Below are 23182 nucleotides of genomic sequence, written 5' to 3'. Positions count from 1 at the left end.
GAAACATCCAGGAATTTTCCCACCAACAGATCACTGTTTTTTAACAAAAAAGAAGAAAGTAAGAAAGAGATAGAAAGAAAGAGAGAGAGAGAGAGAGAGAGAAAGAAAGAAAAAGAAAGAAAGAAAGAAAGAAAGAAAGAAAGAAAGAAAGAAAGAAAGAAAGGAGGAAAGAAAGAAAGGGGGAAGGAAGGGAGGGAGGGAGGAAGGAAGGACTAGAGAAGAAGGCAAGTGGGCAATGTAGATCAAGTTTATTTTATCTTACACCTTCTTTGTTGTCCTTACTGTCCATCTGTAATGCTTTCTACGCCTTAGGGAGGTAGGTAGGCCAGATCCTTTTGGTGCTTACTTTGGATGTGACCCTGCTTGGAAGCAGGGTGTCTGATCCAAAGTGACTTTTGAGGAAGCTTCCAGTCTGGAGTGTATAATGCATGCACCCAAGGCTACCGTATGAATTCATATGTCCCCAGAGAACCATCTAGATTTTCTCTCTATGCTAGGCACTGGGGATATAGTGCCAAAGATGATGTGGTCTCCGTCTGGAGGAGGAAGGGAAATATTTTTCTTTGTTTCTATGCAAACTCTTCTGTTGTTTCAAACTTCTGTTTTCTTGGATTTTGCTTGACGTAAGTGAAATGTAGTGCCATTTCTAAGTTATTCAGCAATTTTGTTTCAAAGGGTTCCACCTCTCTGTGACAAGACAGAGCTATTCTTAATGCAAAGGTTTGGAGCCCAGAAATGGGAGCTCCAAAGGTCAATATATTCTTTATCCAAAATAAATAGGCTGTGGAGGCAAAATGGTCTATGAGGTTTACTTTTTTTTTTTTTGCGGTACGCGGGCCTCTCACTGCTGTGGCCTCTCCCGTTGCAGAGCACAGGCTCTGGACGCGCAGGCTCAGCGGCCATGGCTCATGGGCCCAGCCAATCCACGGCATGTGGGATCTTCCCGGACCGGGGCACGAACCCGTGTCCCCTGCATCGGCAGGCGGACTCTCAACCACTGCACCACCAGGGAAGCCCTAAGGTTTACTTTTTTAATATGTAACATGGATGTGATATTATCTACCACCTTTACATGTGAGGATTCACTGAGCTAAAATATGTGAAGTACCAGCAGAGAGGTGGGTACCCAGTGCTGTAACATCCACAAGTTGTGATTTGCCCTTCTAGTGCATCAGAAAACAGAGGGGACACCAAGGCTGAACCAGGAAGCGGCTGGCACAAACTCAGTGTTCCCACCACCCTTGGAGATGCTGTGGTGTCTGACACAGTAGAGGCACAAGCAGGAATTTTTTTTTTTAAGTGCAATAAATGGCCCAGTTACAGGCTTGTGAATAAAGTAAACGCTGAAGCATCTTTTAAAGTGTTACTTTGGGGCTACACATAATGTGCCTTTCTCATCTTTGAGGGGAGGTGGAAGTCAGGGAACTATAACACGTTTTACCATCTAATTAGTCACTTGATCTTAATAGAAAAATGACTGGGTCCTTTGGGTTTTGCTCTACTTATCTAGGTCATTTCCAGCTTTTTCTCTCAGTAAATCAATCCTCCACCTCTGTTACACAACATCTGGAATACATATGGTTTCTCAAAATGTCAGCATGTGCACCTTTAGAGCAAAGCTACAAAGTATTACTTAGAATCATAACAAACAATGTTTTTAGCTACAGCAAAATTAGGGAGGGATTTGCTTGAAATTCTGTTGTGGTCATTAAAAACCTGACATTTTCCCAACGATATCTCCAATGTGTTTTCAGAAACGGCCCTCATTCCCATGGCTTCACACAAGATCCAATACTTCCCGGATTCTATAGCAACAATTAATTACTCCCTGACCACTGAGTAATGTGAGGTCCTCTTGGCTGGGCTCATTCTCAGATTTGGCTGTGACCTCTAAGTTTCTAAGATGTCCCAAGAGCAAAGGGGCTTCTTCCTGGGATTTTAACTCAAGCTATGGGGGAAATGTGGCTGTAGAGCGCTCTGCTTTTCCCAAGGCTTCGCCTGAGTGTTGTACTGGTGGCAGAACTCTCCCTTATTCTCAGTTTCAACTCTACATGATGCCACACTTGTCACTGACACCTTGCCACCCCCTTGGAAGAGATCACGTCCGCATCAAATAACTCGTCTATGTGACACATTCAGCGTTTGCTCTGGTCTGACCCTTCCTACTTATTCAACCTCAGCGTCCTTTTGTATCTGTCATTTGCTCTGCCTCTAACAGATCAGTATTTTTTTCATTGCCCCACAAATACTGTTGTCATATCTGGGCTTTGCTTGTACTCTTCCCCACCTGCTAAGCCCTTTCTTCTTTTTTTCACCTATCCAAATCCTTCTAGCCCTTGAAAGCCCAAATAGAATCTATTTCTTTTAGTGCTCTAATGCTCATTATTCTTCCCGTTCCCAAAACTCCTTTATTATTAATAACTGATATCCATTCGTCATTCATTCATTCATTCTTATAATAAGGATTTACTAAGAACCCACGATGAGTTATCACCATTCTAGAGCTCAGGGTACCATAAGACAAAGTCTTTACCCTCTTGGAGCTTTTTTACACTTCTTCTAGTGTGGAAGACAGACCTTACGCAAGTGAAACAAGTGAGTAGTGTAGCTTTACATTGAAACAAGTGCTATGAGCAAAAAATAAAGAGGCAGGATAAGGGCTAGAATGTGACCATGGCAGTGGAGGCTGTTTTTCATTCAGTGGTCAGGGAAGGCCTCTTTGAGGAGGAGACATTTGATATTTGAGCAGAGACTTGAATTATGAGAAGAAATCAGCCATGAGCCAACCCAAGAGAAGGGTGCTCCAGGTAAAGGGAATAGGAAGTGAAGTCCTGGAGATAGAAATGTTCTAGAAAGATGAGGAATGTTCTAGAACAGCAAGAAGGCTAATGTGAGGCAGAGTGTAGCAGGAGATGAGGATGCAGAGGATACAGAGGTGAAGAAACTGTAGGGCTTTAAGGGAGAGAAGAATCATGGGTGACTTCTTAATGTTAAGTCTGAGTACCTGGTAGGGAAAGCCTAGGGGGAGGAAGGAAATAGATTTGTGTGAGCAGGAGAGATGTTGGATTTGGAAACAAGAGTTCATTTTTAGACGTATTAAGTTTGAGATCCCTTTAAGCATCTAAGTGTAGATGTTGGGTAGAGAGTTGGATATATCAAGTCTGAAACCCAATGAGAGGTCAGGCTAGAGTTACAAAAAGCCAAGGGTCTAGACAACACCACCAAGGAAAAGTGTAGATTGAGAAGACGCCAGAGCCCTAGGGCCCGCCAGCATTTAGAGGTCACGGAGAAGGAGACAGAAGGGAGACTCAACTTGTGGCCACTAAAGTTTCCCACATTTCCAAACACATCCACGGCATTGCGTGGTGGGCTTGTAGTTTCACGTGTGCCAGACCTGTCTTGACAACCAAGACGGCAGACTTTTTGTGATCGCTCTCCACAGGAGTGAAGGTAAAGATCTAAAGCAATTTATTGGTGCCTACAGTCTTGGCATGGTCCTTGTTTACTACGTATTTCTTACTGTTCCAAACTTTCTCACAGTGCTGAGTAAACACTGCCAAGCTATTGGGGGAAATATAGCTACTTCCTTTCTCAAGGACTGGATCTGTGAGTTAGTTAAGAATTCTCAGGCTTATTTTACTGGCAGTAAACTGATGCACAGAGAGATTAACTAATTTACGCACAGCCCACACTGAGTCAATAGTTAGCCTGAGGCCACACTGCAGCGATCAGTAGAATGTGTGCTGACTGCCAGCATCCCCTGGAGTGTTGGCTTTTTTTTTTTTTAATTGCTAACATATATGGGTGATCTACTCAGTGCTTTACAGACAGTAACTTTTTTTTTTAACATCTTTATTGGAGTATAATTGCTCTACAATGGCGTGTGTTTCTGCTTTATAACAAAGTGAATCAGCCATACATATACATATATCCCCATATCCCCTCCCTCTTGCATCTCCCTCCCACTCTCCCTATCCCACCCCTCTAGGTGGTCATAAAGCACTGAGCTGATCTCCCTGTGCTATGTGGCTGCTTCCCACTAGCTATCTATTTTACATTTCATAGTGTATGTATGTCCATGCCACTCTCTCACTTCATCCCAGCTTACCCTTCCCCCTCCCCGTGTCCTCAAGTCCATTCTCTATGTCTGTGTCTTTATTCCTGTCCTGCCTCTAGGTTCATCAGAACCTTTTTTTTTTTTAGATTCCATACATATGTGTTAGCATACGGTATTTGTTTTTCTCTTTCTGAATTACTTCACTCTGTAGGACAGACTTTAGGTCCATCCACCTCACTACAAATAACTCAGTTTCGTTTCTTTTTATGGCTGAGTAATATAGATGTGTATATACTCGCCACATCTTTATCCATTCATCTGTCGATGGACACTTAGGTTGCTTCCATGTCCTGGCTGTTTTACAGACAGTAACTCTTAATCCTCACAACACTCCATGCAATTGGCAACATTGTCCCCATTTTACAGATGAGGAAACTTGAGACATAAATGGAGAATTTCATGTGATAAAGTGGCAGATTTGTCTGGCTCCTAATCCATGCTCTTAACTACAATGTTACATGCCTGCTGAAACAGAATATCTGGGAATAGGACACAAGAGTAGTTGGTATTTAGAAAACACTCTGGAACATTTTTTAAATTAATTTTTATTGGAGTATAGTTGCTTTACTATGTTGTGTTAGTTTCTACTGTACAGCAAAATGGATCAGCCATGCGTATACATATATCCCCTCCTTTTTGGACTTTCTTCCCATTCAGGTCAACACAGTGCATTAAGTAGAGTTCCCTGTGCTATATACTATGTTCTCATTAGTTATCTATTTTATACATACTATCAATAGTGTATATGTGTCAATCCCAATCTCCCAATTCTTCCCACACCCCCTTCCCCCTTGGTATCCATACATTTGTTCTCTACATCTGTGTCTCTATTTCTGCTTTGCAAATAGAATCATATATACCATTTTTCTAGATTCCACGTATATGTGTTAATATACAATATTTGTTTTTCTCTAACTTGCTTCACTCTGTATGACACTCTCTAGGTCCATCCACATTTCTACAAATGACCCAATTTTTTTAGGGCTGAGTAATATTCCACTGTATAAATGTACCACATCTTCTCTATCCATTCCTCTGTTGAGGGACATTTAGGTTGCTTCCATGTCCTGGCTATTGTAAATCATGCTGCTATGGACATTGGGGTGCATGTGTCTTTTTGAATTATGGTTTTCTCTGGGTATATGCCCAGTAGTGGGATCGCAGGGTCATATGGTAGTTCTATTTGTAGTTTTTTAAGGGACCTCCATAATGTTTTCCATAGTGACTGTAACAATTTACACTCCCACCAACAGTGCATGATGGTTCCCTTTTCTCCACACTCTCTCTAGCATTTATTGTCTGTAGATTTTAAAAAATAATTTTATTTACTTACTTATTTATTTGGCTGTGTTGGGTCTTTGCTGCTGCACATGGGTTTTCTCTAGTTGCGGCGAGCGGGGGCTACTCTTTGTTGCAGTGTGTGGGGCTTCTTATTGCAGTGGCTTCTCTTGTTACAGAACATGGGCTCTAGGCACATGGGCTTCAGTAGTTGTGGCACATAGGCTCAGTAGTTGTGGCGCACGGGCTTAGTTGCTCTGTGGCATGTGAGATCTTCCTGGACCAGGGATTGAACCCATGTCCCCTGCACTGGCAGGCAGATTCTTAACCACTGCACCACCAAGGAAGTCCATATTGTTTGTAGATTTTTTGATGATGGCCATTCTGACCAGTGTGAGGTGATACCTCATTGTAGTTTTGATTTGCATTTCTCTAATAATTATTAATGTTGAGCATCTTTTCATGTGCCTCTTGGCCATCTGTATGTCTTCTTTGGAGAAAGGTCTATTTAGGTCTTCTGCCCATTTTTGGATTGGGTTGTTTGTTTTTTTGATATTGAGCTGCATGAGCTGCTTGTATATTTTGGAGATTAATTCTTTGTCAGTTGTTTCATTTGCAAATATTTTCTCCCATTCTAAGGGTTGTCTTTTCATGTTGCTCATGGTTTCCTTTGCTGTGCAAAAGCTTTTAAATTGCATTAGGTCCAATTTGTTTATTTTTGTTTTTATTTTCATTACTCTAGGAGTTGGGTCACAAAAGATCTTGCTGCGATTTATGTCAAAGAGTGTTCTGCCTATGTTTTCCTCTAAGAGTTTTATAGTATCTGGCCTTACATTCAGGTCTTTAATCCATTTTGAGTTTATTTTTGTGTATGGTGTCAGGGAGTGTTCTAATTTCATTCTTTTACATGTAGCTGTCCAGTTTTCCCAGCACCACTTATTGAAGAGACTGTCTTTTCTCCATTGTATATTCTTGCCTCCTTTCTCATAGATTAGGTTATGATATGTGCATGGGTTTAACTGTGGGCTTTCTATCCTGTTCCATTGATCTATATTTCTGTTCTTGTGCCAGTACCATGCTGTCTTGATTATTGAAGCTTTGTAGTATAGTCTGAGGTCAGGGAGCCTGATTCCTCCAGCTCCGTCTTTCTTTCTCAAGATTGCTTTGGCCATTTGGGGTCTTTTTTGATTCCATACAAATTATAAAATATTTTGTTCTAGTTCTGTGAAAAATGCCATTGGTAATTTGATAGAGATCGCATTGAATCTGTAGATTGCTTTACGTATATAAAGGCTGGAGAATCCAAGATTCATGGGATCTCAAGTTTATTCTTTGAAGCTCATAATCATCTTAAAATTCGTTCTACTAAGCTGTTTATTTTTAATATCTCATCATCCATGTTAAGTTAATTTATTAGAGTTTCATAGACTACTCTGAGTAACAATTTTGTTAAACATAGGCAACAGCTTACAGGACAGTTTATCATTTCCAGAGAGGTAAAGCATGTAACTGTACATTGAACCAGTTTGCATTGTCTGATATGTTGACAATCATTACCTAACAATTTAAAGCCTCATGCCATGGACGTTGATGTAGCCTACTCTCAACAAGAATAATGCATCTTCTCCCACTGTATTTATGATTCTACACATTTGCCTACTCAGCTCCATAAACAATAATGAAACAAATCAATCATAATGCCAGCACAAGAGCATGAATGACTCCATGTTGCTGGCTGAGAGGAGGTGGGAATGGGTTGTGTTTACACTCCCTAGGCTAGTAAAGAGAAAGGCTTTTGAGGTAGGGGATGGCCCAGAGCCCTCAGAAAAGTCAGTCCATGGAGTATTCTCTGACAACCTTTGCAGATGGTCTCAAGAGCTTATGGGATGAAAGGGAAATGGAGTCAGAGAAGTATTAAAAAAACAAAAACAAAAAACGGAAATGAATCCAGTTCTTGGGTGAAAAAAAAGATACCTATTGAAGTACAAGGCTTTTAGATCATAGGTGATAACATCTAGTAAACTTATTTCTGTTGACCGGGAATTGTGTTTTACTGTCACAGATCTCCTTGAGTTTGCATCATTTGCACAATGAGACTGGTTTCACCTGTTTGCAACTGTTAAACTCTTAGTCATTAGTTAAGTTGTTTAAGTCAATTTTCCCAGCAGTTTATCCTATACACTTTTTTTAAAATCCCACAATAGAAATCAACCAAGGCTGCACACCTGTTGTATATTGTCAAAGGGAAAAAAAAAACAACTATTTGAAGTAGAAATGAGTGAGGCCATTACACTAGAGGGAACTGTAATCTGAATCTTTCATCTGAAAAGATACAAAGAAAGAGAAATATAATTGGGCTAGAGGGTGGAGAAGAGGAAGGTTAGTGGTGGAAGGGTGGGAATTGGGATGAACTTCTAAGGTGTACATCTTGGGTATAAAGTTGTCAGATTTAGCAAAAAAAAAAAAAGAAAGAAAAGAGAAAGAAAAATATAAGATGCTAAAATAAATCTGAATTTCAGGTAAACAGCAAATAAGTTTTAGTGTAAGTCTGTCTCATGTAATATCTGAGACAGACTTATACTAAAAAATATTTGCTGTTTATCTGAAATTCACATTTAGCCAAGTGTCCTGTATTTTATCTGGCAACCCTAGTTGAGTAGTGCCTTTTAATCTCAGTTTGAAAAAAATCCTTTTAGAAGACAGATGTCTTCAGGAAACTGGGTCATGGATTCAACAACATAATACTTGCTAATTATGCTGCACAGTGTGATGAGATGATATATTTATTTAATATAAATAAACTAGCAATTGTAATGACTTAAACTTAGCTATTCTGATTTGAAAAATCATCCACTTTATTTATCTGTTTGGCATGAGTAGGAATAAACTAAAAATGGACAACACTGATTCTAAGACTTATAGACAAGGAAACATCCATCCATTCATTCATTTACTCATTCTTACTTTTTATCTGTACAAAGGCTTTCTGGTAGTTATGTTTTATTACATTTTATTTTAGTGATCAAATAATTGTCATATATGGACTCCCTGATCCAGTTTCTTAAATAATTCTGCATGGTAATAACTTAAATTTAAAGAGATAATAGACCCAGCCAAAGACAAAACAAAGCCCCAAAGAAAGAGCCGACTTGCCACCATCACTTACCACAATCTGTCCAATTCCAATTTGTCCAGGATGGCAATGAACTAGCACATACAGAGATTGAAACAGTATAGGCTTAGAGTTGGGTGCTGAGATTGTAATGGGAGGAAAGAAGGGAGAAACAGCATGAAGGAGAAATAAAGTCTAAGTAAAAGAAGTACAAATGCACCAGATTCTGGCTGAGAGAGGGTAAGGCAAGGATGGGGGAAAGGTAAGGGAAGGAGGTGTGACCTGAGCTTGGTGGGAAAATGAAAGGACGGCACAGAGATGAGTGAGCAAGTGTGAGGATGAGAGTTTGTAGATTGTCCCATATTTGAGGGGATGTCAGATGAAAGGAAATTTATTTTGTCTAGCTCCAGAGAGTGAAACCAAGGTCAATAAATAGACATAGCAGGAAAACAGATTTTTACACCATTTTGGCAAGAGCTTCCTAAGCTTCAGAGTTGACTGCTGATAGCACAGCCCATCCCTGGAGATGTGTGAAGAAGTAGAGGCTGGCTGACTGGTGGGCAGGCCTGGGGTGGAGACGATTCCTGTCTTGGGTAAGGAGTGGACTAAACAGATGCTCTCCAAGGCCCCTTCCCACCTGTGGTGTATGTATCAATCCAGCAGGGCCTTGCATCTTTTATCAATTGCTATGTCCTCAGTGCCTAGAACAGTGCTTGACACACAGTAGGTCTCAGTAAATCTGTAGGGTCGCAGGGGAAGTGCTTTCTGGAGGCGGTGGTACTGTTTTGGGCCTTGGCCTTGATGTGATAGGGAAAGGGAAATTAGCTTAAATTAAATCAACACACAAAGAGCATCTACATTTGGAGGAGGACAGGCTATAGGGCTCTATTTTGTGGGAGCTACAAATTACATAATCCATGTTTCCCCTGTCCATACCAGCCTGGAGAGGAAAAAGAGAAAAAGATAATAGGCAAAAACAACATTTCTCTGGTTCTCTCATTCTCCTCTGCCTACAGTATTTTCATTCCCTTCAAATTTCTCACCAACTGGGCTTCCCTGGTGGCGCAGTGGTTAAGAATCCACCTGCCATTGCAGGGGACATGGATTCGATCCCTGGTCCGGGAAGATCCCACATGCCACGGAGCAACTAAGCCCATGCACCACAACTACTGAACCTGCGCTCTAGAGCCCACGAGCCACAATTACTGAGCACATGTGCCGCATCTACTGAAGCCCGCGTGCTCCTAGAGCCCGTGCTCTGCAACAAGAGAAGCCACCACAGTGAGAAGCCCGTGCACTGCAATGACGAGTAGCCCCCACTTGCTGCAACTAGAGAAAGCCCGCGCACAGCAACGAAGATCCAACACAGCCAAAACACTAAATAAATAAAAATAAATAAGTTTATTTTTAAAAAAATTCTCACCAACTAGTTCTAGGAGCCGCCAGGGGATGGCCCTCCTGCCTTCTGAACTCACAGCTATTAAAGGGTATTTGATTGTGTTACTTTTCTGTCCTCTGGCTTGCTGTTTTCTCTCCTGCTTTGTCATACGGTGGTGATGTGTCTACATTTCTATCAGCTCCAATGATGCCACAGCTTCCATAAACCCCACCAAGCCACCAAGGCTGTGCTGCACCTGCTAAATATGCTCTGCCCACCACCATCAGCGACTGCACTCAAAGTACACATGTTGCGGGAGTGAATAAAAATCTTAAGGGAGAGAACACGGAGTCAGTTGGCAGCAGGAAGAGCAGAAGACACCAACAAGGGAGCCACTGAGCCACCACAACTGCGAAGTTCCAATGGGGGAGGACAACCAGGAGAGCGGCTGCATTGCACAGTGGGAAAGGACATGGCCCTGGAGCCAGAGCAGCTGGGCTGCCTTCCTTCGCCACTCTATGCCTCAGTTTCCCCCATGTGAAGAAGGGACAATGACAGTGCCTCTCATAAGGCTGTTGTGAAGACTAAGCGAGTGAGCAGAGGCAGAGCTCAGAGCTGTGTCTGCCCACGGAAGCCGTTGGTCTGTGAGACCCTTTATTAATGGTGCTGTCATGATTCTCTGAAGATGTCCAGTTCCCCTTGGGGGCCACTGTTCCTGTTTTCCTCAGTGGCACTGCAGCCTTACGATAAACTTTGAACTGAGCAGGTTTCTGCTCCTTGCAACAGAAGGAGCCTAATTACCACTACAGATTTGAATCCTCAGGCGAATGTAATAACTCAGATTCTCAAGGTGGAATTTTCACCACTATCCTTTGAGAAGCAGTAGAGAATAAAATCAACAGGTAGTCAGTACCCACAGTTATCAAATACCCACAGAGCCATCTTTGTCTTGGGGAAACAAGGCAAACATTCACTAAGTGATGATGAAATATTTGAACATCTGTTCATATCTTCAGCAGAAGTGATGATGCTAGCCCCAAATGTATACATTGTGGAAGCAAACTGTTTTCTTGTCTTGGTGTTATAGGCTGTTCAGCCATTAGCAACAAAAAAATTTTTTTTAGCTTTATAAGAAATGTAAACAAGGGACTTCCCTGGTGGTCCAGAGGTTAAGATTCCATGCTCCCAATGCAGAGGGCCCAAGTTCTGTCCCTGGTCAGGGAAATAAAGATCCTACGTGCCGCAAGTAAGACCCGGTGCAGCTAAATAAATATATATATATGTATATACATATATTTTTAAATTTAAACAAATTTTTCTTTACCCTGAGTGGATTCCACATTTTGGTCAAGCTATCCTTTTGTTACCTAAGTGGGCCTCAAAGAGTGGCCTTTAATTTCAAATGTCTTGGGAGGAAATAACTTTTCATTAGTATATTTTGAAAGTATTTTTAAAATATCTAGAGCACATCAAGGGAGAAATATCTGCTGGCTGATGGAAATTTAAACCTAGCATTCAAGTGAAAGGTTGGGGCTACAGATATACAGACTTGGAAGGCATTAGTATATAGGTCATAATTGAAGCTCTAGGATCATTAAAGTGAGTGGGAAGAGGGATTGTATAAAGTGAAGAGAGAAAAAGACAAATTACTATTTAGGGCCTTTTTCGAAAAAGCCTTGGTCATCAGCTTTACATGTGGAGCCTGCTGTTCCAGGGCTCCACCCTGGACCCATTAAACCTAAATGACTGAGACGAGGGAAGTTTGTACCTTTTTATGCCCTTCACCCAGTTCACCTACTCCTCTACCTCCCAACCACCAATCTGTTTTCTGTATTTATAAGCGCAGGTTTTGTTTCATTTGTTTAGATTTCACACATAACTGAGATCATAGGATATTTTGTCTTTGCCAGACTTATTTCACTCAGCATAATGCCCTCAAGGTCCATCCAATGTCCTCAAGGTCCATCCCATGCAAACAAAAGTTTGAGTCCCACAGAACGGAGGGAAGGGTATATTTGCATCAGGCACAGAAAAGGGTGCCAAACAGGAGGTGTAACAAATTGCCTCCTGGCTGGAGGTGGTGCATAGGTATCCATAATGGATTCTTTCCCAGATTTCTTGGTGGTGGCTTTTTCCTTGCCTTGGTTCCTGTAGTGCCTTGGAGCCAGAGAATCAGAGGCAGTGACACATGCAGATGCCGTTAGAGTGAAAGAACGTGGCTCACTTAAAGTAGAAGTGGTAAATTCTCTAAGGCAGCCTCAGCCAGGCCTTCAGTTCATCAGGCTCGGGGCCCCCTCCACGTCCCACTGGGTGAGGAAGCCATAGCAACACAGTCCAGAACCCACGCACTGTGAGAGACTGGGGGGTATCAGCAAGCCACAGGCCTCTGATCCCAATGTTGCCTTTCCAGAGATTGGGGAAGGGGGTCACATTGGACCTCAGAGTTGACTGGAAGCTCCAGAGGGCAGCCCTATGTGCGCTTGGGGCTGGGCGGGTTGGTGAGGCACGTCTGGAGAATTTAGGTGAAGAGGGAACCCGTGTGCCATCCAACAGAATCATGCTCATATCCAAAGAGCTGCAGCTGGCTTGCACATACCAAGAGGCAAGAGTTGAGTCAAACCAGTTGTGAAGGTGTCACTTAAGCCACTTGCTGGGGTGCTTTGCAGTCAATCCTGTAGGATACTTTGACTTTTACCTTGTAACTATTTTGTGAGGAACTCTTTCTTTAATATATAGCATTTTTCCTTAAGTAGTTCCACCTTCCTCTCAGGATGAATCTGCAAGAGTGACTTTACAGAACTTAATGTTGCCGAGGAGTGACAATTGCCAACATGCAGGAATGGGTGGGATTCCTCGTTATGGTGCATGTCTAGAATTGCTATAAACATAGAGGGGGTCATTTTGGAATAAAAATATTTATAACTTGATCCCGGCATTGAACAACTGGGGCTGTTGAATCCAACCATACACCACTGAGATAGAATTATGTTAAATAACATAAATGTATTTAAATCCAGCCATACATCACTGGGACAGAATGTGTGTGTTCTTCCCCGTTACCTCCCTGAAGGAGCAAATGTAAATCTTAACTCGAGTATAACTTACACTTTCCTTTAGGAGGGAGGAAAAAGTAGGCCTGGGCAGCTTTAATATAACATTTATAATAGCTATTTTATATGTCGTGGAGGCTAGCATCTTAAAATTGCTTTGCCTTCACAGGCACCAAAGAGAGACGATGGAGCACAAAGGATGGAGGGTGCTTATTAATGTGTTAAGCATAAATGTTTATGCTTATTTTTCCTTGTTATACGTGCTCATTGGAAATATTTCTAAGATCACAGAAATACAATCCCATCCTCTATAGACAAGCAGGGTTAACAGCTTAAATATTCTTGAAATTTTAGATACACGATCACACAGATGATGAAGAAACTACTTTCCATAAAAGGATAGGGAACATGCAAATCCCTGGGAAGCACATTCCCCGTGGGAGGGATGAGATAAACGCTTGTAATGGGCTGTATTAACCATCCTCGGAGACAAGATGCAAACAGTCAAAGGCAACAGCGAGCTGTGGCGTGACTACCGTGGATAGCTGGACTTCATCCTTGCATGCAAACCAAAAGCCAAGAGATTTACCGAGCTCCCCGACACAGGCGCATCTGTCCCTTCCTTAAATCCGATTTTCTTACCATCTGTTCCTTTACTCCAGCCTTGGCTGTAAACAAAGTTTACGCACAGGGGTGCATTGTGTTGCCAGGCAGCTCTCCTTGCTCGTCTAAAACAGAGTCAGTTCTGGACTGAAAGACTGTGGGTCCCATTATTATCCATTTTCCCTAACAATATGAACTGTGAGAGCGTTGAGAGTAATTTTAGAAATGGCATTTTTAACTTCACTTGGTAAACGTGATGCGACATAACTATCTGGTTTTGAAAATTCTGTAAGGAAACAACACTTCATGCATTGGGATAATTTATAATAGATTGTGAAAAAGGATTTCGCCTGCCTTGCAGAACAGTAAGGACATTGTCGGGATAAGTCCCTACCCACAGTAAACGGATCAAGGAGAAACTGACGTGGCAGCTGCAGCGGGAGGGAACTCACCGCCTCCAAGGTTACAATTTATCATGGCATTGGGGGGAGGAGAGGCAGGAGGAGGTGAAGATGACTTAAAGATGTGTATCTAGGATGTGACGTTGTGTCTCTGAGAATGTACTAGAAGAGCCGACCATCTGGCAGCTGTGGGGAGGGATCCGCTGATCTCTGGTCTCCAGCTCTAGTTTTTACAGCTATATCATATTTATAATGCAATCTTCCTGGGAGAAGGTTGGAGTGCTACACATCTTTGAATGGACTTGGTTAATCCTTTTACTGTCCCATGAGTAATGAGAGAAGGAGAGAGGAGCAAACAGGAAAAAAAATTCCACACTGAAAGTGGTCACTGCCATGGCGAAGAAGAAAATAACATTCGCTCTGCTAAGCAACACCAGGAAAAGTAAACCTTGTGATTCTTTTCCATTGAGTCTCAGTCTAGGCCGTGGCAGAAGTGGTCAGAATTCACTCAAAGAGAGTTAATTCTGACCATGCAAATCATTGTCGATGAAAAGTGCCCCCATGGCAGGGGAGGGGGTTTGCCTGTTTTGGGGGCCACAGTCAGGGGACAAACTTTTGGCTAGTACAGCTGGGAGACTGGTGACCTACAGGGAGGACTGTGCAAATAAGTAAATGCATTGAGGATTTCTTGCTGTCAGAAGGGAATTACAAATATGGAAAAGGGAAAGGCTAGAATAAATCCTGTGGTGTTAGACTGGGAGTGGAGAAATCAATGTGAACTCATAGCTTTATGCAGACATGGATATAGAAATAGGTATAAATGTGTGTAGATGTTTGTGTGTGTGTATTCATAGATATCATACATGTACATACACATACACATATGTAGATAGATATATGCTTATATTTCCTAGTTCTGTCTGCTGAGAGGGCTAGAAGCAAAGATATCCCGGTAGCAATAAGCAAACCTCTCTTGCAGAACTGGGCTTCTGAATGTTATTCTCCATTTAATGGAACCAGGGTTCCTTAGAGAAATGGTTGACTCTAGGGCTGGGGTAGGAGAAATAAAAGGTGAGACAGGACCATCTTGTACCACAAACTAAGGCAATGCTTAGAGAATGATGGGGACATATCAAAAAGACAAAAGAGCTGCTTTCAGTGAGCTCCCACTGACCAAGTCTGGGGTGATTTGAGTATCATAGTAATGACAGTTACTGACTTTATCCATTTGAATAAAATAGGAATCCATGAGTCTACAATGATAAAAATTAAACGAAAAAATGGAGGAGAAAGAAAGCCCTATCTTACCATAGAAATCTAAAGGCATTTCTTCACAAAACAGTTGGGAATGACTCAGCAGAGAATCCTGTAAGACACCATCTTCACCAAATGCAACAAGAAAATTAGTAACAGGACAAATTGACATCATGTGTCTCCTGATATGGCGCAATGAGAAGAGCAAGGAATTACTTCTGAGGGATTCTTATTGCAAATGCATAAATCACGAGGAAACATCAGACAAACCCAAATTGCAGGACATTCTGTAAAGTAACTACGTGCTTCAAGAAATGTCAAGGTCATGAAAAAGAAGAAAAAAATGAGGAATTTTTCCAAAATAAAGGAGACTAAAGAGAAATGATAACTATAAAGGACCTGGACCTATTACTGGGTCAACAAGTAAAATTTGTTTTTGTTTTTATTGAAGTATAGTTGATTTACAGGGTTGTGTTAGTTTAGGTATACAGCAAAGTGGTTCAGTTTTTTATATATAATATATATATGTATAGTCTTTTTCAGATTCTTTTCCCTTATAGGTTACATGTATTACAAAATATTGAGTCTAGTAGTTCCCCGTGCTATACAGTAGGTTCTTGTTGGTTACCTATTTTATATATAGTAGTATGTATACGTTAATCCCAAACTCCTAACTTACCCTTCCCCCACTTTCCCCTTTAGCAGCCATAAGTTTGTTTTCTATGTCACAACAGGTGAAATTTGAATGGGATCTGTGAATTATATGGATGTTGGATCAGTGTTAATTTTCTGATCTTGATGGTTATACTGTGTAGGAGAATGTTCTTGTTTATAGGAAATACAAAATACATGTTGAAGGATCAAGGAGTAAGGGGCATCATGTCTGAAGCTTTTTCTCAAATGTTTCAGGAAAAAACTTTAATGTATGTGTGTATGAAGAATAAGGCAGATGTGATAAAATGGTAACAATCGGTAAATTGAGCGAAAGGTATAGGGGAGCTTCAAGTACTACTTTTACAACTTTTCTATAAACTTTAAATTTCAAACTAAAAAATATAACAACAGAAAAAAAGCCTACTATGAGTCTCTATGTACACAGACCATAGTGAATCAAACTGAGCGGGTCAATTCAAAGGGAATAATAATGAAGCTTAAAGCACGACATTCCCTTACTGAGTCCCTGCCCTCAAGTTGCTCACCAAGGGGTGCGAGGGGTACACTGAAATGATGGGGTGGGAGTGCAAGATAAATGGCGCGAAGAGTCAGCTGCTACAGCAATTCAAGGGAGCCAGAAGGCTCCACTGAGGTGCTGCATGAAGAGGTCCTGGACAGGATTGGGGCAGGAGACTGGTGGTCCTGTTTAGCATATAGCCACAGGATGTAGGCATTTCTGAGAACTCTATTTTCTTTTTGATCGCAGTGCAGGCTGGTCTGTTTCTCACCTCCACACTCTTGCTCCTACTGCTTCTCTTCCCTGGAAGGTGGGCAGTTTATGAGCTTGGAGGATCCACTGCGTCCATTTTTCAAGATTTAGCTCATATCCCTTTCTTTGACTTTTCTGACCTACTTGCTCTGCTCCAGACCAGAAATTCCTTTTCTCTTGTGCCTCTATTGTTCTTAGTACCTGTATCACTGCACATGTGGCTCTTTACGGAGCTTGTCAGTTTGTCTGTCCATCCCTCCCAGCCTGAGTCTCCTGGACGGCTTTGTATCTTTATATCTCCAATGGATATAGTGGGAGCTTGGGAATCGCTAAAATAAATTAACCTGAGACTTCCCCTACATGTGTTTCTTCCTCTCCTTTCCATTTTTACTCCTAGGCTAACTAAAGGCTTTCTTTATTCAGTGAAAACATGTCCTGGGCTTTTCAATTTCAGGTAGTGTGAATGCAAATTTGAGGGAAAATCTTTTCTTTTCTATCCTGAGACCATCGGTGAAGGTGGAGGGAAAGATGAACCATGTTGGGAACAGCAACAAGATCTACCACACCAGTGGTTAAATTCTTGATTAATGATTCAGTGACCAACCCACATAGAAATATGCAAACTACTCCTTGGGGTTATGCTGGGGAGGTACCATAATGACCACAGCTGATTGTAAGAGCCAACCAAAATTGTGTTAACCACTGATGCTTGGAAGCTTCTCACGTCAAAACAGCTGCTTAGACCTTCCTGCCACAGTAGTATTATAATAATAATTAGTAACAGCTAACATTCCTATAAGCACTCTTCATCCACGCACCATAAGCACCCAGCAAATGTCACAAATTCTGTGTACTCAGGCGTCACCTGCCCCATCTATGGAATGAGGCAGCACTGGGGAGCAGAAAGCAGCTGCTTCCTACAATGTATTATTGAGGCACCAGTTGCAAAGCTGAACTCCTCCTCTCCTCCATGGTAATTGCAGTTTGAGGTTTGAAAGAACATCTTTTGTGAGTCGATTTCTGTTCCACCTCTTACTGTATACCATTATGAGACTGCTGTCCTCTTAGGAGCAGTAAATCATCAGTCTCCTACAGAATGCTGAGAGGTTTCTGACTGGAAAAACCTCTCCTTGCTACAGTGAATACGTAAGTGCTAAAGCTTTCCTCTGTCTGCTGTCTTCACCGGTTTTAAACATTTGTTTGCACCAAGTGCTGTTTCACCCTTGAGGGAGCAGCCTCCTCACCTCATAGGCCAGCTGGCAGCTGTGGAAGAGTTTTCAACACCAGATTATTTTAAGGCATCTGTAAAGTGGGTGAAAACTAACTCTAGTGAAAAACTGTCTTAAAAAAATGAACCTTTTAGAAAGAAATCAGAATAACAACCAAGCCCTGCAGAACAGCTGGCTCCTCGAACACCTAGACTTTTACATGGTGCCTAGCAGTGTCTGCAAGATTCTATCCTGACAACCGTGTCACGGGCCATCTTTAGCAAAGAATAATATGAACCTGCTTTCACATGCTATTCAGCAGGATGACATCGGACCAAAAAGATTGCTGTAATTGCAGTTTCTGGTTTCAGCGATTTCACACTGAAATGGTAAAACCAAAAAAGCTCATTGGCATATGTTATATAATTTTTAAACGTGTACTTAGTAGTAAATATCAGCTTGATTTTGTAGCTTGTTGATATGACCTTAAAGCAAATTAAAAAAACAAACCCGTTTTATTCTTACACATAACAGCACAGCACATTTCTCTGTCGTATGAGATCATACACCAGCACGGCTTAGTATGATTGAACCAAAGCAAATGGAGAAGCTTACAGACCATTACTTCTATATCTGCAGGGTAGTCCCCCAATCAGCCCAGCGTCACATAGGAGGCAGGGCTGTTACCCTCTCTTTACAGATGAGGAAAGGAAGGCCCAGAGAAGATGCATGGCAGCCAGACTTAGACTGTGGTTCTCATGGTCCTAAGTTTAGCTCATGAAGTCATGACATCTTTCTGGGTTAAGGATTATGGTTTTAAAACTGATTGCTCATGCAGCAATTCATTATTATAAATAATCTAATAATTCACGATGAAGGAACTAGAAAACCAGGGCTAGCAACAAGTGTGTGACAGCTTGAATTTTCACCAGCTGTATTCATTGGCTCGAGGCCCGGATGCCATCTGACCTTCAAGCTAGCCAAGCACGTGGGTATTTCTTATCAGCCCTCAGAACCAAAAACTCACTGTGATATTTTAGAGAGCCAGAATTTCGTTAGGGAGGGAAAAGGGTGAAGATAATAAAGATGCCGCCTATTTTGAGATGGACTTGTTATTTCTTCCTGGTTATGGCTCTGAGGGTGAGAAGCATCAATGTTATTAATCAAGTATCTTTTGAGCCCTTACTTATGGGTCTAGCCCTGCATATAGATACTGTAGAGAATAAGAAAAGGTTAAGGTATAATTATAGGCTCAGTGGTTTTCTATCTAGTTGTAGAAAGTAGAAACACATAAGATGCTGTCTGAGCAGCAATGGCAAACTTTGGCCCATTGATCAAATCCACCTGCCTCCTGTTTTTGTACAGGGCATGAGCTAGGAATGGTTTTCACAATTTTAAATGGTGGGAAAAAAATTAAAATAAGAATAACATCTTGTGACATATGAAAATTATATGAAATTAAAATTTCAATACCCATCCATCAGAGTTTATTGGGACACAGCCACTCTTGCTTACGTGTGTCTTCTCCGTGCCTGCTTTTGCACTACAGTGGGCAGCAGAGTTGAGTTGTTCTGACAGAGACCATATGGGGCCACAAAACCTAAAATAGTTACTATCTGGTCCTTTCACAGAAAAAGTTTGCTGACCCTGAGGTCGTTAATAATGGTGCTAAGTGGGGTGGTTTAGAGTCAGCTGAAGACCCAGAGGACTTCCACGAGGGGAGAGAGAATTTTGGGTGGGAATAAAGCTTCAAGGAGAAAGTGCCTCCAAGTAGAGCTTGAAGGATAAAGATATTGAGTCTTGCGGTTGGGGGAAAGGCTAGACAGATGTGGCTGTCCAGATGTGGCTGTCCACTTGGCTCCACATTGACAGCAATGTGACCTTGGTAAGTTCTTTAACTTCTATACCTCAGTTTCCTCAGCTATTAAACACAAATCATAATACCCACTTCCCAGAACTGTTGTATAAAGGCCACAGTTAAGATTTCATATGCAAAGTCAGCACATTACCTGGTACAGAGCTGGAGTCTCGTCAATGTTAGCTGTTGATAGTGGTGATTGCCGTTCTTTCTCACATTTGGATATCTATTAATGAAATAAGGCAACATTTCACCTAAAAATTAAACCCTTCAGAGTTTATTAGTGAAGAAGCTTTTAAAATCTTAGAAGATGAATTCAAGCAATTGAATCCCATGAAGTTGTTAAAATGATGTCAAAAAGAATTATAGCACGGGAGTATATTCCCAGTGTGTTCTGTGAAGATAAGTTTCATAAACATGAAAATTCTATTTTGCCAGTGCATCCAGACTGGAAACTCTCTAAGAGAGTCTAGCGAAAGCTATTGACCCCTCTCCTTGATAAATGCACGCTGCAAGTATACACTTGCTTTTGCATACAATCTTAGGGCTTAATGGATCCCTTGAAGCCCATCCCTGGCTTCTAGGTTAAGAACTCATGCTCTAGTTGCTCACTCATACTTATAAAACCCACAAGATATTGATATGTGAACTAGAATGCTAAATTATTAATTCATGAAGAAGAAATAATGTCAAGTGAACTAAAACCCTTGTATTGGCCAATCAGCTCATTATCTTGCTATACAAAAGCTACATGAAAAGCCAAAGCACAATTAAAACTGAGAATGGAATTATAGCAAAGGGAATTAGAGAATAGTCTTAATAGCTCTTGTCGCCAAACTATGACAGTCTAATGCATCAGTTACCATTGAGAAGTACCCCTGCCAAGGATGCTGGAACAGTCAATCCAGGCCCTCTGCTGTGGACAGTTCTTGATGTTTGTTCTCTTTGCTTTCAGACACAGTGAAGGCTAATCTACTTCTATCATCATTCTTGATAAATAAAGGTACAGTACAAGCAGTTAGACACCCGCATGCAGACATGAGAATTTCCTTACACTATACCTAGGCTTTCTATATATATAGAATATCTATATCTATATCTATATCTATGTCTATTATCTGTCTATCTATCTATCTATTTATGTATCTAGTCTCCCCATATATAAATTCCAGTTTAGGGTGGGTTTGTTGTGTTAATTTTTCATAATTTCCTTTCAGGAGGGATCTTTGTTCAAATTCAGGAGGTACCTTACTGTCCCCCACCTTTCCCCTACCTCCAATCCATGATGACTCCAGAAGAAAGGGATCCATTGTTTCCTTTCTCCTTCCTTCCTTCCTGTCTCTTTCTCTCTCTCTCTTTCTTAAATAACTTTTAATTTTGAAATAGCTTAAGATGTAAGTACAAGAAATTTCAAAAGTAGTACATAGAGTTCCCACATACCTTTCACCCAACTTTTCCCAATGAAAATACCTTACATAACCACAGCACAGGTCAAATCCAGGGAATTACATTGGTATAATATAAACTCAGGAATAGACCTTAGATTTCACTAGTTTTTGTGTTTTTTTAATAAATTTATTTATTTTATTTTTGGCTGCGTTGGGTCTTCTTTGCTGCGCGCGGGCTTTCTCTAGTTGTGGCGAGCAGGGGATACTCTTCGTTGCGGTGCACGGGCTTCTCATTTCAGTGGCTTCTTTTGTTGAGGAGCACAGGCTCTAGATGCGCGGGCTTCAGTAGTTGTGACACATGGGCTCAGTAGTTGTGGCTCACGGGCTCTAGAGTGCAGGCTCAGTAGCTGTGGCACACGGGCTTAGTTGCTCCGCGGCATGTGGGATCTTCCCGGACCAGGGCTCGAACCGGTGTCCCCTGCATTGTCAGGAGGATTCTTAACCACTGCACCACCAGGGAAGCCCAATTTCACTAGTTTTTACATGTACTCTTTATGTACGCACGCGTGTGTGTGTGTGTGTGCGTGTGTGTGTAGTTCCATGATATTTTAATACACATGTAGACTGAGAAACGAACATCACAATCAGGATACCACAAAGAAACTCCCTTGTGTTACTCCTTAGCAGTCAGTAATTTTCTTTTATAAATACTCCATTTTCAGTGTTAGAAATCTGAGTCCAGCAGAATTTTGCTATTTCAGGCACCTGAAGTTCTTATGCAAATGACCCTGAGGGACAGCAGTTGTGACCTCACCAATTCCTTTCCCTGGGGAGTAAACACATTCACTATTACCAAGGCCTCAATGGCAACTTTTAGACCCAAATTGTCTTGAGTTTCATTTCTTTTCTTTTTCTTTTTTTTTTTTTTTGCTACACGTGAGCCTCTCACTGTTGTGGCCTCTCCTGTTGCGGAGCACAGGCTCCGGACGCGCAAGCCCAACGGCCATGGCTCACGGGCCCAGCCGCTCCGCGGCATGTGGGATCTTCCCGGACCGGGGCACGAACCCGTGTCCCCTGCATTGGCAGGTGGACTCTCAACCACTGCCCCACCAGGGAAGCCCATCTTTTTTTTTTGGTTAAGCCACTAAGTTCATGATAAATTTTTTACAGCAGCAATGGAAACTGATATACACCATTAATTATGATGTTAGGTGTGGCTTTTTCGCAGATGCCCTTAGTCAGGAAGTTCCTTTTTTATCTTGAGTTTGTTGAGTGTTTTTATCACAAGAGGGTTTTGGATTTTGTTAAGTGCTTTTTTGGCATCTACTGAGATGATCATGTGGTTTTTATCTTGTATTCTCTTGATATGGTATATTATATTAATCGAATTTCACATGTTATATACACTTTGCATTACTGGAATAAATCCCACTTGGTAATTAATCCTTTTTATAAGTTGCTGGATTCAGTTTTCTAGTATTTTGTTGAGGATCTCTGTACGTATATTGGTCCATAGTTTTCTTTTCTTTAGATGTCTTTGTCTTTGATATCAGGATAATACTGGAGTCACATTGAAACCATTTGAACTCAGATTGGGACTTGAACCCATGGTCTTTTTTTTTTTTAATTATTATTTTTTATTATTTAACACAATACTGTATTTTAACTTTTTTTTTTGCAGTATGCAGGCCTCTCACTGTTGTGGCCTCTCCCCGTTGCGGAGCACAGGCTCCGGACACACAGGCTCAGCGGCCATGGCTCACGGGCCCAGCCGCTCTGCGGCATGTGGGATCTTCCCGGGCCGGGGCACGAACCCGCATCCCCTGCATCGGCAGGCGGACTCTCAACCACTGTGCCACCAGGGAAGCCCAGAACCCATGGTCTTTTAACTGAGATCACACACTTGGTCTCAGGACTTATTGAAGCTCAGGTTCTTGATGTCTCATTGCAGAAAGAATTCAGTGAGAGATAAAGCGATAGGTAAGAAGTGGGTTTATTTAGAGAGAAACACACTACACAGACAGAGAGTGGGCCATCTCAGAGGCGAGAGTGGCTTGAGTTTCATTTCTGAATCTCTGAATATTTTCTGTCTTTGAGCAAATTTTTTAATGT

The sequence above is a fragment of the Grampus griseus genome, assembly GCF_964374135.1.
Source record: "Grampus griseus genome assembly, chromosome: 1".
Lineage (NCBI taxonomy): Eukaryota > Metazoa > Chordata > Mammalia > Artiodactyla > Delphinidae > Grampus > Grampus griseus.
This window is presented reverse-complemented; position numbering follows the sequence as displayed.